At 40.6% G+C, this 16,111-nt stretch overlaps 1 long non-coding RNA gene across 1 annotated transcript in view; it reads right to left on the reverse strand.

Annotated features, from left to right (window-relative positions):
- Positions 1–15,908, reverse strand: part of LOC115832520 — a 37,867-nt gene extending 21,959 nt beyond the window's left edge. Inside the window, exons 1-3 of the long non-coding RNA XR_004028038.1 lie at positions 15,787–15,908; positions 9,257–9,376; positions 4,667–4,811 (exon numbers count right to left, since the gene is read on the reverse strand). This is a non-coding gene — a long non-coding RNA (uncharacterized LOC115832520). The remainder of the gene's footprint in view (positions 1–4,666; positions 4,812–9,256; positions 9,377–15,786) is intronic.
- Positions 15,909–16,111: the final 203 nt, after the last annotated feature.

The raw sequence follows: 16,111 nt of genomic DNA on the forward strand, positions 1-16,111 counted from the left end.
CCAGGAGGCTGAACCTCATGACCTTTAGGTGCAGGTTCCTTGCTTTCTGTTTTCGGCTGAGTTTAGAACTGGAAATACCAGGAGGAAGTGGGGATGTGGGAGAAGGGTGAAGCTGGGGAAGTCTCTCTTTCTCCCTTCTCCTCGGCCAGGTGTTGGCAAGGGCTGCTCTTCTGTGTGTCCACAGATCCTGTCCAGTGGGCTCCCTACAGCCCAGGCTCTTGTGGGGCTCCATGGTTATACCTCGCCTTGCTTCAGGCCAAGGGTTTGGAATGGTTTGCTTAACTGATCACACCTCCATACTTCTCTTTTGAAAGTGCCATCTGCTTCCTGCCAGGGCACTTATTTTCTTGCTGTGCACCTCCCTCTTGTTTTCGTGACCTGGCCAGGTGGTCCTCTTTCCTATCACTTTAACAACAAGCATGAATTTGAAGTTGCCATCATTTTTACCTGGAATGTGCTTCCAGACATCCATGTGCATCACTCTCCAGGCTTCCTAAACAGAAGGATCGAGTGTTGTGCACAGTGACTAACTGGGGGCAGTGGTGCATACAGTAAAGGGATTTACAAAGGCAGTTTACCTTTACCTACAAGGTAAAGAAAGTTTACCTACAAGGTAAAGAAAGGTGGACTTGTTAAAGAAAGTATGAAAATACGTTGCAAGGATGCAATGGGCAGATCAGCAAGAAAGGAGCTGAGTTCCAGGAGACAAAACCTTGCTGGGTGTTTTATAGGATGGTGCTTGTGCTGGAGAGGGATATGTGCAGTACTGGTAACACTAAGATTGCAGTGAGCGAACTTGCATTTTTCTACAGCTGAGGTGTCTGCTGGTAAGTCAGGCATAGGGAGATTGTGTGTTAGATGGGCTATTTGCACAGGAGGGCTGTGTGTCCTGGACCATGAAGAAAGGCAGATTTGTAGTTTATCTGCTTTGTCTTTTTGCTTTCCCTGCTCCCCCTAGCCTGGCTCCTTTTCCTAATCAGGACCGCACATCAGATCACACCCTCACTCCCAAGTCTGGTCATTTTCTTTAAAGTTAGAATATATCCACTTCCCACTGCAATGCTCTGGATTCCCTTTATCCTGGCTTACTTCATATAGAAAAGCATAATTTATAACTTAACAAAACTGAGTAGCTAAAGAAGAAAGCAGATCATACATGACACCATAAACTGTAAACAATAAAAGCTGAATTGGTAAAGATCTTCTAACTGGAAAGCCCCATACCAAGATGGTGTCAAATGCATCGTTTCTATAAATGTTCATGGTATTTTTATAAGGTGGACAGTATTATTTCATCTTAGAAATCAGTAAGGAGAGGCTTTGAGAAAGGAACTAAATTGCCCAAGATCAAACTGCCAGTAATGTCAGGGCAGGGATTAGAAAAATTTAACAATTATAAAATTTCATGAAACATGAAAATAAGGAATACATCCCTTCAAAGCAGCTATGAGCTGTATGTATTAGAGCCAAGGAGCAGTGAAAGTTACTGCATATTTCTTGGCGCTTAGTCCACGGATTGCTTTCACAGTGTTAAGATTCCTCTAAGTCACAGAACCTGACAATTGTGAGCATTGTTACTGCCCTAATTCCTGCAGCCTCAGCTGTGAAACACTTTCAGTATTTTTCTTTTGTTTGTTGAGCCAGTTATAAAAAAAATGAACTACAGCTAATTCTTTCTGCTTATCTAAATGCTTGTCAAAATGCCTAAGCAGTGATTTGCCAGGTTTGGGAGTTATGGGTGCTTATACATTTTAAATAAACCGTGGCAGCGGCCTTAGCTTTTGTGGCTCCAGCAGGCGTAAGTGAGTGTGTGTGCTTTCTCTCTCTGCATCTGCTGCTTGACATCTTTAATTTATTATTCCTGTTATATAACTTTGTTTTGGCGCTTGAACTTCCATTCCCATGACTTTATGTTGAAAAACAGTTTTAAATCTAGGATTTGCATTTCACCACAGTGATAGACACTGGTTATTTATTGTTATTTGCAATATGGCATATAATATGGCAAGAATCCATGTCTAGTCACCAGTCAGGAATAACAAAAGATTTATGGCATATTAAAACAAAATTGATGTCTCTCTGCTGGGGGAGGTTATTGCTGGCCTAAGCAAAAATGGCCAGAGTGAGTTTCACAGGCTGTGCAGCCCTGGAGGCCGTGGCTCCGGTCTCTTGGCCTTGCTCACACCCACACCCCTGCACCCTTCTGTGAAGAACCCCTGTGATTTCAATCCTGCAGCATGAAGTTGCCACGACTGAGCCAGCATCTGTATCCAAGTCTCCCGGGTGATAGAACACATATGTGGGCCAAACTCTGCAACACCGATGCAGCTGGTGATGACTAAACGTGACAGATTTACCTAGTTAGTGACTTTAAAAAGGAAGACACAGAATGCCTGTGTGCATCTTGAGATGCGTGGGCCTTCTGTCCCGCGTGCAGCTGCGTGTGCTCCCCTGCTGGCCCGGCCTGCGCCTTCTGTCCCGCGTGCAGCTGCGTGTGCTCCCCTGCTGGCCTGGCCTGCGCCTTCTGTCCTGTGTGCAGCTGCGTGTGCTCCCCCACTGCCCAGTCTAGCTCAAGCCGGGATTTTCCACGGCTGCCTCTGAATGGTCTCCAGGCTGCAGCTTCCTCACCTCTTTCTGAGCTCCAAGTGCCATTGCTGTAAGGGGACAGGAGCTGGGTTGGAGATTGTCCTGAGTCTTGACTCTGACTGTGCTGTGTGCAGGGTTATCACCTTTCCACAACCTACTTTCTTCGTCTTTACAGTGGGGAGAGCAACTTTTACCTTCCCCATCCTGAAGCAGGGGTGTGGCGATAGGAAGATCAAAGAAATTGCTTTAGCTTTTAAAAATAGAGAAGAAGCCAAGAGTTTGTGGGTGGACGTATCAGACCTGTTCCCAACAGGACAGATGGCAGCACAGCCAGACCCTCTCAGTGTCCCAAGAGCAGCCCCGGCAAAGCAAGGCGGGAGCCGCCCCTCACCAGCCCGGCTGTGCTCACACACCCCGTCTGCAATGTCGGATGGTTCACAACGGGATTTACGGTTTTCTTTAAAGTCACCTTGTGGAAACTCTCATATCCCTTACTCTCTTGTGCTGTTATTGAAGCTTTAATGGGTTCGTTTTGACTCCTCAGATAGACTGTGCTTGATATTTCTTGCAAGCTCGACACGATGCCTGGAACATGTAAGTGTGTGAGTTAAAAAGAGTTTGGGCTGCTTTTTACTTCGAACTATTAAAAAAGAATTTTGGTTGCTTTTTAATTGGAGCAATGAAAAATCAAACGATTACCTGCTCAAACCAGAAAATTCTTAGTTTTCCAACTTAGTTTATCATTTCCTTCCTTATATCTTTCGGTTTAATTTGCAATTCTTTTCCTAGTTTCTGGGGGCAGAAGCTCTGAGCCTTTATTCCAAAACTTTCTTCCTGTTAAATATATGCAACTAAAGCCATACAGTTTCCTCTAAGCACTGCTCTAGCTGCGTCCCTCATGTTTTGATACGACACTTATTATTTTTCAATTCAAAACATTTTCAATATCCATCGTGCTTCTTCTATGTGTAACGACGTGGAAGTGTTTTGTGCGATTATTTCGGTCATCTTTCTGTTGTGTTACAGTGTGATCGTGTTGCACAGGAAAACATAGTTTGTGTGATTTGACTTATCTTTTTATTTTTAATTTGTTGAGATGTGTTTTATGGTCCAGTCTGTTTTGATAAATGTTCCTTGTTCCCTTGATAAAGAGTTTACACTGCAATTGTTGGGTGCAGTGTTCTGTATACACCAATTAGGAACATTTGGTTGTGTCCCTCAAAGGCTATTTTTATACTTTTTTTTTTTTTGGTTTGTTTATTCTCTCAGCTTCTGAAACAGGTGTTAAAATCCTCAACTATGCTTTTGGATATTTCTCTTCTTCTGCCTAGTTAGGTCTTTTTAATTTTCTATACATGTGTAGCAATGTTATTAGCCACATACACACAATTATGAGTTTTGTATCTTCCTGTTTTTATGAAATGTAGCTTTTATCTTTAGGAATATTTTTGCCTTAATTAAAATCAACCATCTCATAGTGCTGTAGCTACCTCAGCTGCCTCTTAAACACAAAGTGTCCATGACTCCCACTCTATGGACATTTATCTTCAGCCTGTCTGTATGATTTTATCTAAAATGTGCCTCCTGCAAATTTCATATTGTTGGGTTCTTGGTTTTTCATACAGACCATCTTTGTCTTCTAATTAGATTGTTCAGTTTTATACATTTAATTACTAAAATAAGTGTGTTTAAGTAAGTCTACCATCCTACTATTCTATTTGTCTTGTCTGTATTTGTTTCTTTGTTCCATTTTTCTTAATTTCTTTCAGATAAGTCAAGTATTTTCACACGCTGATTTTTCTTTTTCATTATATTTTAATACATTATTTTATTATTCTCTTAGCAACTACCCTAAGCATCTTTGAGTAGCTAATGTTTAAAGTAGTAATTTTAATATTTCTCTGAAAACACAAGAAGCTTCCAATAGTTAACTCCATTTTGCACTAATATAATATAAAATTTTACTTATTCACACCTTATAAAACTTGCACTACATTTTTATAGTTGTTGTTTTAAACAGTTTTTGTTATTTTTACAGTTTCTGGAGTGCTTCATTCCTTCCTGATGATCTCTGCTTTACCTGTAGGATCTTCTGGACTTTTCTTTCAGCTCAAGAAACTTCTTTTACTGTTTATTTCTAATGTCATTCTGTGGCAGGAAATTGATCAATTCTTCTCTGACTTGAAATGTCTTTATTTCATCTTATGTTTAATGAGGTACGATTGCTGTAAAATAAGTTGCATGTATTGATGAATACTGATACAGTGACATATTGATTTCCCAAGAAAACATGTGTTTCTGTAACCAAAAGGCTTCCTCATGTTCCTTGGTGTCCATTCCTCCCTCCGTTCCTGTCCTGAGGCAACTGTCAGTTTGATTTCTGCCACTGTAAAATAGTTTTCATTTTCCAGAATTTCATGTAAATGGAGTCTTACAGTGCATGCTCTTTCTTACTTTTAACCTGGCTGCTTTAATTTCACCTAATAATTTTGGGCGCATCATCCACTCACTGCGTCCCCCAGTAGCTTGTTCCTTTTTATGGCTGAGTCGTTGCCCATTGCATGAGCACAGCACAATTTACCTACCCATTTACCTGCTAATAGACATTTATATTATTTTCAGGTTTTGGTTATTAAAAATAAAAAGTGATATGAGTATTTGTATCCAAAAATTTGGGTCTCAAATGTATTAATTCTAGGAGTAGAATATCTGAGTCATATGGTAGGTGAATGTTTAATGTTTTATAAATTGACCACACTGTTTTCCAAAACAGTTTACATTCTCAGCTGAAGTGTATAAGAGTTGAAATTGCTCTCCATCCTCACCAGCGTTTGCTATGGTCATACTTTTAAATATTAGATATTCTCACAGGTGTGCAATGGTATTGCTCTTGTGGTTTTAACCTCCTTTTCCCTAAAGACTAGTACTGTTGAGCATCTTTTCCGTTGCTTATTTGCCATTTGTGCATCTTTTCTTGTTCTTGTTGTTGTTGTTAAAATATCCATTAGAATTTTTGTCCAACTCAGTCCACAAATGTACTGAGTTCTTTGTTTTCTTATCATTGCATTGTAAATTATTTATATATTCAGAACAAAAGCTCTTTGTCAGATATTTATTTTGCAAATACTTCCTTTCAGTCTATTAAATGATTTTAATTATGTATTTTGAAGAATAAAAGATTATAATTTTCATTTTTTTAAATTTATAATGTAAAATTTCTTGTGTCCTCTTTAGGAAAACTTTGCCAAATGGAAGATCACTAATCTTATGTCCTATTTTTATTCCATAGATGCTATTAACTAATTATTATTGGCATTTATAGAAAATTCCTCCAAACAGCAGCAAGGTATATCTTTAAATTGAAATATTTACCAAGATAGCTGATAGTCTGTGCCATAGACTAAATCTTAAACATGATAAAAGAGTAGAAAACAAGCAAAGTATGTTCTGAGACCATAATGAAATTAACTGAAAATAAACAAAAATATATCTGGAAAATCCCTGAATATATGGCAAATAAACAACACACTTCTAAATGAATGATGGGTCAAAACTGAAGTCTTACACTAAACTAAAAATATTTTGAATCAAATAAAAATTAAAATACAATATATCAAAATTATCAGGATGCAGCTAAGCAGTGCTTTGAGGGAAATGTAGAGTACTAAGTGCTTAATAGAAATCAGGAAACACCTAAAATCATTAATATTACAAACATCTCTATGCCCAAAAAGAAGCAACTTACATGAAAATTAAAAATGTTTCTACCTGTAATAATGAACATTTGGAATTTGAATTAAAAAAAAATGTCATTTGCACAACATGGCTGGGCCTGGAGGACATGATTCTATGTCAAATAACCCAGACACAGAAAGAAAACAATTGAATGATCTCACTTACATGTGAGATATTTTTTTAAAAACCCTCAAACACACAGAGACAGAGTGTGTAACAGTGTTTCCATGGGTGGCAGCTGCAAGAGGACATGGGGGGATGTAGGTCAAAGGAATCAAAATATCATAGAAGGTACGTGGGACAACAGTTCCGGAGACGGGATGCACAACATGAGGGCCAAACTTCATAAAATTGCACCATGTTAAGGATTTTTGTTAAATAAGTAGATTTTAGCTGCCTTTGTCACAAAAAAGTATGTGAGAATGTGAGATATTAGATATGTTAATCTGTTTCACCATTGTAACCATTTTACTATCTATATTTCATAGCATCATGTTGTAAACCTCAAATATACACGATACTATTTAAAAGGCACTAAATTGTACTAAAATAAATGAAGCATTAGGTATAAATATAACAAAGTAAGTGCAGCTTCCGCATGCTGAAAACTACAAAACACTGATGAAAAGAAAGAAAAAATATCTAAGTAAATGAAGAAATATGCAGTTTCATGGATTTGAGACTCAATATTTCAAAAATGTCCATTCTCCCATTTTCCCTGATTTGAGCAATGCAATCTCAATAAAATTCCAGCAAGTCTACTTTGTAAATAACAACAAGCTGAATCAAAATTCACATAGAAAGGCAAAGAAATGATAATAATCACAAAACTTCTGCAAGAAAAACAAAACAAAATTCTGGAAAACGAACAAAACAACAAAGGTAAAGTACTCACATGACTTGATTTTAAGACACTATAACGCAACAGTAAACAATAAAATGTGGCATTGGCGTTGGGATAGGCAATCAATGGAACAAAAGTAAGAATAGAGAAATTGACTCAGACATATATTGACAAGTGACTTTTGGCATAGGTACAAGTCATGTTAGGAAAGAAAGAGAATCCTTTCAGTGAATTGTGTTGGAACATTTGATATGCAAATGTCCCAAATATGACCAATATATACCTTTTCCATATACAAACATTAATTCATAGTGGATTATAGATTTGAATGTAAAATGCAAAACCATACAACTTCTAGAAAAAAACATAAGAGAAAAGCTGCATGGCTTTGGTTTTGGTGGTAAGTTTTAAGATACAATACCAAAAGCATGCTCAATGAAAGAAGAATTTTTAAAATTTGACTTTAACAAAACTTAAAGTGTTTGCTTTGCAAAAGACACTGTAAATGTGGTAAAACAGCAAGCCACAGACTTGGAGCTATTACTTGCAAATTTCATATTTGATAAAGTACTTATATCCAGAATTTTTTCTCTCTCTCCCTATCATCCTCAAGTACTGCTAAAATTAAAGCTTAAAATAAAATTGACAACACCAACTGTTGATAGGCATGTGAAGCCACAAGAATTCCCATTGCTGGTGGGAATGCAAAAGTAGTATTCTACTTGGACGTTCACATACCCTGGATCGCAGATTGCCCATTTCTTATAAAGATAAACATACAATCATCTCATGGCCCACGAAGTCCTGTCCTAGATGTTTATCTAAGTGAGTGGAAAACTGTGTTCACACAAAAAACAATTTGCAGATGTCTATAACAGTTTTATTCGTAACACCTCAAACTGGAAACAACCAAGTTGTCCTTCAACACGAGTGGAGAAACAGACTGTGGTGTGTTCACACGATGTAAGACTACTCAACAGTGAAAGGAGTGAGCAATGGACTCACATGATGTAGACGAATCTTAACTGCATTTTGGTAAGTGAAAAAGGCAGCCCCCAAAGGCTGCATATTATACGTTCGACTCATATAACATCCTGGAGGAGGCAAAAATGTAGGAACAGAAAAGGGGGCAGGGCTTCTAAGCATTTGGGGATGGGTTGATGAGTGATGGAACTGTTCTGTGTGGTAGTGGGTGGAAGATGTTTTATTGCATTTCTGAGTTGTGGAAAGACATAGAAAAGCCAAAAAAGTCAAATTTATTGTATGCAAAGTAAATAAAAACTCAACTAAATTTGAGGAAATCTCAAACTAGAAGGATGACTGTGACAAATGAATCTAACTGATTACAAATGATGACACAACTCAGAAGTTTTGCTCCAGAATCAGAGAAGTGTGAATCTGGTGGGGAACTCAGCCGGGCAGGCTGGGGGCTATCAGGCCAGCCACTTGGTGGTGCCAGAGGACCTCCAATAGAACCTTGCACATGATTTTACATAATTTACCCAGACAGCAAAGAAGGCTCAGCCACTGCACTCAATCAATACCAGTGAGGACCCTGCCACACTTGCTGAACACAACCCTGGAGCACGTCTACGGGTCAACAGCATGACACTGAGAAAATTGAAAAATGGAAAATGCACAGGAGCCTGTGCACACAGAACCTGGGCCCCTTTTTGAATTTCATATGACTACACTGTATAATGAGTTTTGACTATGTCCTGGTCATTGTTTAATTTTTCTCAGAATTTAGTTGGAGTTTTACTGATTGGAGATTTATGGACTGTATAGTAGAGAAAGCAAACATATAAATAAGCATAATTATGCTGGCTCCCAATGTAAAGAATGAATTCATTGTTCTAGTTTTGCTGGAGTTGTCACTGAAGAGCTCTGAAAGAAGCCTTCTGCCTGCTCAGAATCTTGAGGCATCCAGTGGCACCACAGAGCTAAAGCCATCCAAAGCATCTGGCGTGGCTTCCCTGGTGAAGACGTCACACTCGTCTCATGAGTCCACACTCCCTGGCAGCCCTACAAACTATCACAGGTTCGTTATTATGCAAAGTATTTACCCCCAAATTTTCAACTTTATCTTACTTCAGGCAGACACAGGAAAGGTACTTCCAAAGGTTCATGCAGTGTACTCAGGCTCATGGTCAGTCGGCGCAGGCTGCCTTTTCTCCATAGCTCCGAAGCAGCTTCCACTGGACCTAAGACCTGGAAATGTTGTCTTTTAAGAAAAGATGAAAAGAAAAAACATGCCCTAGAGTGACACGGAAGGAACACCATACTTTGCTTTTGGCCACTAGTCCACAATTAACCTGAGAGTTATGTCACCCAGGTACAACACCTGGGCCCCTGTCCCGTCAGAAAACTTTACAGCAAAGATGGTCAGGAATGTATCAGAGCAGATGATGTTCTGGAGAACTCAAATTACGCAGATGAAGACAACTTATTTCAGAAGAAGGAGAAAATTGTGAGAAGTGAAGTTTCCACCAATACCCAATGCAAGTGTGCCAGATGACTGGCTCTCGAGTGTCATCGTCAAATCTGGGGGCTTTCCTTCCCTGTTTTCCTGGGCATTTTCTTGGCATGTTGCCTATCTACGGTTCTTTTCTGTTAATAGGCACCTGCTGCCTCTAAGCAATGGCGTCTATAATGTTCCTCCCTCTACTATGATGAGCCACTAGCTCATCTCTAGTGGCTTCTTGTCAAGAGTCTAATTTCTGGTTTGATATTCTCACAATGGGGCTCATTCTGACAATCAGAATCACTCCTAGGCTTGGTCTCACTGTCTCTGTGCGACAGCCAGACTCTTGGTATCAGCGTCTTGTGACATATATGTTGGTTTTCTGGGTAATTTTACTCAAACATGAAGTGACATTTTGCATGCAACTCTAATATTTGTTTCAAGGCATTCCTATAAGTCAGTTTATCAAGACAAACAGTTTGTTTATCTGTGCAAACTTCTCTCTATGAGGACAACATGTTGCTAATCTGAGCAAAACGTTCATTTACCAAACAGCAATGTTCTTGTGAAGGCTCACTTCAAAACTCTTGTCTTCTGTCCACAAACCTTACATGATCATATCACAGGCTTTACCCAATCCTAATCAATTTTCATCTTAAAAGAATCACTTAAACCTACCATTCATTCTGACAACCTCTGGTTCCTGTGTGGTTGATAATCCACACTTAATCCTGACAAAAACGTTAATTCCGGAAATTCTTCTGGCACAGACTGGGGTCTCCTTATCTTCCTCCCTCCCACCATGATCCCGGCTCTTCCGGGATCCCATCTCTGTTGAGGAGGAGTCACTGGGGTTCTGGGAGCCCTGGAGAGACTTGGAACTTTAAAAGCTGAAGATTCTTAAGAAGCTACAATATATATTATTTGTTGTTTTATTTTATTGATTGGTTCTCATAGCATACATATGTACGAAAAACTAGTACTTATCTCTTTTTTATCTTTCTAAGAAGTCTTTGCAAAAAAGAATTATGTGCTGGTTGTGTGTGTCTGTGTGTGTGTGTACACTGGTGTACGTGTGTAATGGGGGAGGTGCTGGTTGTATTATTTGAGAATAAAGAATACAAGGCTTTGAAAAGTCACTTTGCCCAAGGCTACATAGTAAGTTTTTTGGATTTTGTTTGTTTGTTTTGTTTTCTTCAGACAGGGTTTCATTCCTGTTGCCCGGACTGGAGGGCAGTGGAGTGATCTCAGTTCACTACAGCCTCTACCTCCTGGGTTCAAGTGATTCTCCTGCCTCAGCCTCCCAAGTAGCTGGGACTACAAGCACATGCCACCACACCCAGCTAATTTTTTTTTGTATTTTTAGTATAGACAGGGTTTTGCCATGTTGCTCAAGCTTGTCTCAAACTCCTGGCCTCAAGTGATCTGACCGCCTTGGCCTCCCAAAGTGCTGGGATTACAGGCGTGAGCCACTGCACCCGGCCCATAGTAAGTTTAACAGCTGGAATTCCAACCTTGTGAAACATTGATAAGAACTGAAAAAAAAAATTCAGAAGAGTAACTTAAACACATATAAAACGCAAATCCCCATGGAAGTGTATTAACTAGACATTACTTATTAAATTTCACTAAATTCCAGTAGATCTAAACATATTGCAATTACATGCACTGATATATTTTTGGAAACTGAATATTTTAATAGCTTTGTTGAAATATAATTAATAAACTGTACATGCCAGTTAGTATAGTCTCAGTGCTGTGCAACCACAACCACAAGGTAATTTCAGAACATTTTTACTCTGAAAAGAACCCCATACCTGTCAGCAGCCATTCTATTGCCTGCCACCTCCCTCCACCCATCCCTGGCCACCACCAATCTACTCGATGTCTCCATGGGTTTGCCTGTTCTAAAACTTTCATATAAATAGAATTATAGAATATGTGGTCTTTTAAAAATTCCTTCAAACTCAGTATTTTCCTTAAGCATATATCTAACTGAATTTATGAAACTTTTGCAATAATTTTAAAGGAAAGTTTTTAGTTACTTATTTTCAGAATGGTAATATACAATTTTTTTTAAATTCTACAACGAAATAAATATCTTTGAAAAGCTCAGTTGTTGGAAGTGAAGATGCTTTGTCCAAATGGAGAAATAAAATTAGGATGAAGAGATGCTAATTTAACTACATTTTGTGATGGGAAAAATGTAAGACATTTATTAGGGAATCCATTCCCGATCCTGCATAAAAGGGCAATAACTTTGGCCACAGAGTATTTTGAAGGGGATACATGATAATATTAAGCATATATATGGGGCCAGAATTATATTTTTAATAGACAAGTTAAAATACCCAAATCCATGCAAGGCATAAGAATGACAGCTTTGTGAGGAGCAAGCAAGGCCTCCAGGAAAGGGACAGGGAGAGAAAGTGGGAAGCGGATGGAGGTTGGGCTGAGGCCCTGGTCTCTGCTCTTCCCTCCTCCCCACCAGCCCGTTTCTCTTTTCCATCTTTTTCTACCCTCTATGACAAATGAGAGTGTATCAAATTCACCTCCAAATGGGCTAATGTACTTTCCATGTCTCCTTTCACTCGGTTTAAATATAGAAACAGAGGAGCGTGGAAAGGCACTGGCCCCAGCAGAGCAGGTTGGCTTTGTCCCTGGGTTCACTCTTGCGTCCTGGACAGGTCACTTCAGGTCTCTGCTCCTCGGATTCCTCATTTGTGAAACACAGGCAAAAACTCAAGGCTCTCCACCTTGCTGTGGTGGTGAAATTAGTGGGGTAATGCTTAGCCCGGGGCTGGCTTGCTGTACCCTCCACAATGACTACTTGAAGTGGATCCCAGAGGCTCTTTTCTTTGCAATAAAGACAGTTTAAGAAAACGAGATTTTTAAATAACTTGTCTGCAACTTCTGCAAGAGATGATAAGAGCATATGGTTTCTTTCTAAGCTACTTTCAGATGAACTGTAAATCTTAATGTGTTCTCCTGCACTGGAGGGAGAAGCTACTAATGCAAGCTCAGCCCTCCTGTGCAGCTTGTAATGACGCAGGCCCCTCAGTCCCCTCTGCTCCCCAAGACCAGCCCCACAGCTGGGCAGTTGTTGCAATGTGACACATTTGGGCACGTAAGCTGAGACGTTATTTTGAAAATGAAGAACCGATATTTTTCTTACTTATAAAAGCAGTCCTGCTTCTCAAAGGAGACGCCCGTCCTGGAGGACCTGGGACAAGGTAGAGAAGAGGCCTTCTCCCCTCATGCCTTCATGGAGAGGCTCATGCTGCTAGACATGGCGACGTCTGTCAGGAAATGTCGCGTCTTCAGCCCTTCACGTAGGCAGGTTTGATTCAGCGTCCTCGTGGCATTTCCTGTTCCTGCCCACTTGTGCTCACGCATGTGCGGTGGGGCCGGCTTTTCTGACGTCAGCTGTCTAACCGGTAGGGAGCAGGGTTATTGACATCGGATGTATTTAATGTGTTTAATTTTCATCCATATATCTTCTTGGCTGATCTGTCTTTTTAACTATTTTGCCCATTTTAAATTGTCTCTTTTTTCCTATTATTGACTTTTGAGTCTTTTTAGATGTGAAGTACAAGCCATTTTTTTCAGATATATGGTTTGCAAATGTTTTCTCCAGATCTGTGGCTTATATTTTTTATTCTCTTAACAGTAGTGTCTTCTGACTAGCATATGTGCCTCACTTTTAGTATGTCCAATTTATCAGTTTCTTTTCTTTTATGGATTGTACTTTTGCTGTCAAATTTAAAATGTCTTTGCCTAACTAAGGTCGCACAGATTTTTTTCCTATGATTTTTACCATAATTTCTACTTTTATATTCTACATTATGTTTATAATCTAGTTTGGTCCCATTTTTACATAATATGAGATACAGATAAAAGTTAATTTTTCGCGTAAGATATCCAATCGTTCTAGCACCATTTGTTGAAAGGCTAGTTTTTCCTCCATGGAATTATCTCTGCATCTTTGTTGAAATGAACACACCACAGATGTGTGAGTCTATCTCTGGATGTGGATGCAGCTCCGGTGATCTACTTCTATGTCCTTATGGTAACTCTTTACTCTCAGGCCACCACAGTTGCTGCCGTGCAGAAGAGCCAAGGCCACCATCAGCCCTGGCATTCGCTCCCCTACCAGGTCTATTCCCCAGGTCTGGGTGGAATTCAGAGCCCAGGCCGCCTCTGGCCCCTTCCACCAACGGCGTGTTTACCCCTGTGCAGATGTGCTGAGGACCAGCCCCAACACCGAGTGGCCAGTGGCCACAGAGATGGACTCAGCACGAAACTGCTTGGTCCTGCGCTGCGTGGAAGCCAACACCTGCAGCTGGAGGCTGGGTTCACTGTGGGCTGAGATGTCTTAGGTTGCTTTAGGCTTTGGAATTAACCCATTTATACTGAAGGTTGCAAATTTTTTTGTGTGAAAAATCAGACCTTGGCAATGGTTTTGAGCAGTAGGATATAAATAACTCCCACAAGCTTAGCGTTCCAATAATGGAACACTAGGCATAAATGGGTTAAGGGCATCTTTATTTCATAGTAGGCTTGTTAGGATTTTTCTCAGTTCATAAATTAAGGATAGAGAAAACACTCCTCCCCCAAGGGTAGGGTGAATTCCCACTCTTCCTCCGGGATCTTCCCTGGGAGAGGGCCCTTTTTTAGCTAGCATGGTGGCGAGCCGGGCTAGAGGTTGTCTCTGAAGAAGTTAACCGGTTGGTATTTCCTCCCGTGTGCAGTTCTTCTGAAGCTTGGTCCTCGGGCAGGGAGGAGACAGGGGCAGGGAATCGAAGACCTGCGTGGTCACAGGGGAAGAGAAGAGAAAGGTCCCGGCAAGACAGTGTACATCTAGGGTCGGCTTCCAAAGGACCGGCAAGTGACAAACAGAAAATGTGAAGACAAGCCCAGGGTCGTCTTCCGACTCTCCACGTGTTCGTGATGAACCGGAGGTGACGTCACCCTCTGGCGTTGTCTTCCGACTCTCCGTGTTTGTGATGATCCAAAAGTGACTTCACCCTCTGGCAACTCATATTCCAACCCAGAGGGCCATGAGGGGCCACGACTAAACAGCTACATGTGTAAAGCACTCCAGGTAGTGCCTGGGACAATCAAATTACTCCAAAATGTATGTGTTGCCCATATAAACTTGTCATACTGTGGGAAATGGGTACTGTGGGTTCTGACTTAGAGCCTAATTTTAAGCCTTCTGCTTCAAAATGCAAAGGAAATTCATAATAAATTCCTAACCAGTTTATAGCTGATGTCTGCTTTCAGGGAGCCTATTTTCAATGGAGAGCCTCCCCTTGTTTCTAACCCACAGTGAGTCGAGCTGTCTCTGATTTTACACAGCAAATTGGTTCCTATGCTGTTCTTCACTTCTTAGAATCCCATCAATAAGAACACAGAGTAACTGCCTATAGAATCAGGTTCATTGGAGACTGGGAAAACTGGTAAAAATCAACCAAACATAGAGACATCGAAGAGTTATAGAAGAAGTTATATAGGAAGATTTTCAGTTGGTCTCCACTTCTGAGACGGCTCATTTTTTAATACCTGAGTCTAAACCATATCATGTTTCTATTTTAGTTCCTTTTAGAATTAACATACCTTTATTCACGTCTGATACACTTTAGAACTTTGGCTCAAACCATCTTTTTGGGTCTTAGACTCTTTTCCTTGGACTTCCACCAGGGCTTGCCCGACGCCAGTGGACATAGAGCATGAAAAGGCTTCCTTTATTTGTCACACCCTAGTTTCCTTCTGTTTGAATTTTTGTCAGTCGATACATTAAGGGTAGAGGAAGCACTCTTCCTCCAAGGGGAGGAGAATTCCTGCTCTCCCTCTGGGTTCTTCCCTGGAGAGGGCCCCTTTTAGCGAGGAGTGGTGATGAGCAGGGTTAGAGGTCTCTCAGAGGAGGTTAAATTGGCCCTGTACTTTTTCCTCAGTAATTCCTGAGTTGCACCTCTGCATAAACACACCCAGTTTGACATTGAAGCCTGACTCTGCTGGAATCTGATCTCACCTCTCCTCCCTGTGCACTTACAGGGACCTCAGCCTCTGTGGGCAGCCCTTTGGGCACCAGAGCCTTTCCTGACCCAGCTCCTGGCCACTTTCCCTAGAGGCTTTACCTAGGGGAACTCCCTACCATTTCCCCAGTGAGGAAGCCAGGCCCCTCTTGGGAGAGGTCGGTGATTCAATCCAGGTGACGGGGTCGGTAGAGAAGTTCTCTCAAAGAATCTATCAGACGTAAAGGTCAGGAAGTGTCTAGCATTCTGGGACATTGGGAATTGTGATGACAGCATGACTGTGTGTCCCGGGAGAAGATCTGCTCCGTGGTCTAATGGAATCTATGGTAGACGAAAGTGTCTCATAAAAGAGATTTTACTGAATTTGGAAAATCCATGTTTTAGCCAAATGAATCAGAAAAGACTTTCTTTTCTTTTTTTAGCCAGCAGTGTTCATATGTTTTC

The sequence above is a fragment of the Nomascus leucogenys genome, chromosome 3 (genome assembly GCF_006542625.1).
Source record: "Nomascus leucogenys isolate Asia chromosome 3, Asia_NLE_v1, whole genome shotgun sequence".
In the NCBI taxonomy this organism is placed as follows: Eukaryota; Metazoa; Chordata; class Mammalia; order Primates; family Hylobatidae; genus Nomascus; species Nomascus leucogenys.